This window comes from Chenopodium quinoa, unplaced genomic scaffold (assembly GCF_001683475.1).
Source record: "Chenopodium quinoa cultivar QQ74 unplaced genomic scaffold, ASM168347v1, whole genome shotgun sequence".
NCBI classification, from domain to species: Eukaryota; Viridiplantae; Streptophyta; class Magnoliopsida; order Caryophyllales; family Amaranthaceae; genus Chenopodium; species Chenopodium quinoa.
Genome location: NW_018745024.1, coordinates 9468478 through 9472126, shown reverse-complemented (window position 1 = coordinate 9472126; position 3649 = coordinate 9468478).

The window sequence follows — 3649 nt, the reverse complement described above, 5'->3', positions numbered from 1 at the left end:
TTTATCCACCAATCACCGTCTAACAAGTGGACCAACCAGGTTCCGCCACGTGTCCTCCACGTAGGCCAATAGGAGTCTGCCACGTGTCAATCACAGATACGTCCTCTACGGACCAATTGAGACACGCCACGTGTCCACCCATGCCAAATGGGAAAACCGGCCACCCAGGCCCAACTTCCGAGGGAAGCCCAATCGGCCCTAGGTTTACCTAAACCTAGGATAGGCACGTTTCCCAAGGTTATAAATACCTCCCTTAATCCTCATTAAGGGGGGAGAACATAACAGAAACATTACGGAACACACTAATAACCGGCTGATCTCGCTAACAAAGCAGATTACCTACACTCTCACCTAGAGAGACCTTATTACTTTAATTTCCGCGTTAATTACTCCTTACTCAGGTACTAACTTGACCGTTGGAGGCGGAGCTCCCAGGAGTCTCCGTTATTTTGCAGGTACAGGCGTCCGGTTCCAGTCTCGGAATTGTAACTCTCCCGCAGGACATCAGAAAACCCCGAAACATTTGGCGCCGTCTGTGGGGAGAGTACTTCAGAGATGGCATCCAAGTCTGTACCGACTCCTGGAGAGAGGCGTCCCCTAAACGACCCTCAAGTTCAGTCGGACCATGACACCGAAAGTGAATTTGAAGTTGAAACTCATACAGCTTCAGACGGGACGGCGACTGAGTAACACCAAAGTTAACTCATAGTCACTCTCTCAAACTTAGTATGGAGCCTAAAAGGTATGAGTCGTCCGCCTGTTTTTAGCAAACAGGGGCTCTCAACCACTACTCCTGCTAGGTTAACAACTTTTGAGTTAATAGCCAACAAACATTGGCGAATCAAGGGGTCCAGCCGGCATCTGCCGCTTGATACCTCTACTACTCAATCTAGAATGAGGACGACTGAGTAACACCAACGTTAACTTACAGTCACTCTCCCAAACTTGGTATGGAACCTTTAAGTCTGAATGGACCACCTGTTTTTTTTGGCAAACAAGGGCATTCAAACTACTATTTCTACTAGGTTTCCCTTCGAGTTAATAGCCAACAAACATTGGCGAATAAAGGGGAACAACCGGTACCCACCGCTTGATACCTCTACTACTCAAATCACTCGGCGACTAGGACCGCCTGCCTAAAGGTAACCCAGTCATAGACTGCCTACAAGTCTAGCCTACAAAATACAAGTAAGAAAACCCTTGGTTAATTTTACAAATAACAGGACCGCCTGCCTAAAGGTAATCCGATCTTTTAAACGGGACCAAAACCGTTTGAACAAATGGCCGACTGATCGCTTAGCTTGGAAACAGACAACCAGTCGTCCAGGGGCATAGGCGGACCATCCGTACCTGTCTACAATCGGCCATGCAAAACAGTCGATATAGTGTACAATGCAATATCAAGTATTCAACACAGACAAATTTCTGGCAAAAAATGATTTCATTAATGAAGATAAAAATATTCAGAACCCCGGCCCCCTGGCCGGGTAAATACAAAGCAAACGGCACGCAGGCCGTGGAAAGAATACATTAAGCTTAAGAAGGGGGCAGTTCGGTATTAGCAGCTGCCGCCTGGTCAGCACTCTTCTTGCTAGACTCGGCTTCAGCTGCATCCTTTTTTGATGCCTTACCCCCAAGTGGCACAAGCGCCACAACCGGCTCCTCCTCCTCCTCCGACGCTTCTCCCAACGCCTCTTCTTCAGCAGCCGTCAGGATCTCTTGATTATTTGTTTCCGAACACTGGCGGTACGTTCTTTCCCAAGAGGCAAAGTCGGCACTGGGAAGAGGCGGCTCCAGGTCATGCGCTGGATCTGGGAAGAGTCTTCAATCATCTCTCGGACGAGCTCTCTCTTCTCTTGCTCAGCCTTCTCCGAGAGCTCTTTAGTTAGACTCTTCTCCTGGGCCACCAGGCGTTCCTTTACATTAGCCAAGGATTTCTCCATGGCATCGTATGAGAGTATCTTTTGGCGGAGAGGTTTAAGCTCGGCCTTGAGATTGGAGACGGTCGCCTCCAGCTCGCTGTTCCTCTTCTGGGCCGCCTCTAACTGAGCCCGAACAGCGGCGGTAGCCTGCGCCTGATAATAAAGAATATCAATGGTCAGTACTTCATTTTGGGCAATTTGAAACATTGCCTTATCACAGTCAGAGGCGGCCATAGCTTTTGCAGCCTTTACCTCCTTGTTCTTCCGATCAATCGGCTTGCGAAGGCCGTTAACTCGGAGCATGGCCTAAGTAAAAAAAAAATAGGCGTCAGTTTCCAAACAAAAAGATAACAGGCGTCCTGGAATTCAAATACTCAAAAATATGCCAAGTATACCTCAGCAAGGACCCCTGCAATCCCATCAAGGTCAAGGGTGCCGACACCCCTGACCGCCTCCTTTTCAGAAGGAGGAACTGCTTTGATCATGGACTTGGCTACCTCTACCAAGTCAGGCTCCTGAGGGCCGGCTGCATCAAGCGTAAAAAAGCAGGTTAGACCTAGTCAAGAAGGAAGCAAGTGAAAGTTTTTACAAGTAATTGTCCATACTTCTAGGCGGCCCCGCCGGAGTTTTAGAAGAAGTGGCCGGCTGCTTCTCAGCCGCCACTGTTTTCCTGGAAGACCCAGGAGAGCTTGCAACAGTCGTCCTCCGGGCCTTGGGGTCCGGCTGTTGCGAGGAAGAAGCTCTTGGAGTGCCCGACTGAAAAAAAAAAAAAAAAAAAAAAAAGAGTTAGTATATGCATAAGACAACAACTCCTAAAAGAGGAAGAGTTTCGAGGCCTACCAAGGGTGCCCCCTTGTTGGGGGAGTCGGTACAAGACTGTTGCATGAGAGAGGCCCGCAACATGGCCGCCGCAGTCTTGGATGCTGTTATTTTACTCATGGCGTCAGCTGCAAAAAATAAACAGCAAAGTTAGTAATAATCCCAAGTAAACAAGGCGTGAAAAAAAAAGTATTTTTCAGGCCGGCTACCTCTAGAGCACCGACTGCTGAGGCCACAGGCGGCCAAAAAGTACTCGTCATAGAGCCACTTGAAGCTCGGGACGCAGTTTAGGGGTACTTGCTCTCGTACCCCTGAAGTAGAGTTCACCCTAGTCTCTACTTTGAAGAGTCCTTTGTCTAGGATCTCTTTTTTAGCCTTTGGGGGAACAGGCGGCATGCTGCGGCCGCCTGCGAGAAGAGGCGGATCCCTATTCCACTTGTTAAAGCGTTTGTTCAGCTCCGTGTCTAAACCCTCGATGATAAGGAAGGTGTTCCGCCAATCCTTCCATTTGTTTGCCTTACCTCTCGTCATGAGGTAGCCCCTATGGCTTGTTAATTGATACCAGCCGGTACCTCCCGACTTAGGGGTCCGGCTGAGATAGTTCATGTGGGCGAAAGCCTCAAAGTTTGGCTCCACCCCGTACATTTCGCACCCGGCCACATAGCCGAGTACGTTTACCCAAGAGTTGGGGGCTAACTGCCATAACCCCAAATCATACCCATCTAAAATCCGCTGAACAGCCGGATGTAATGGGAAGCGCAGCCCAGCTTTGATGGCCGCCTCATAGCAGCCAAAGCAGCCGCCATCATAGCTGGTACCAGCCGGCCAGACGACAGTGTCTTCTGGATCCGGCACGAACAGTAAAAATCCGGGGCCCATTCTGTGGTTAGCTATAAAGCTCTCCACTT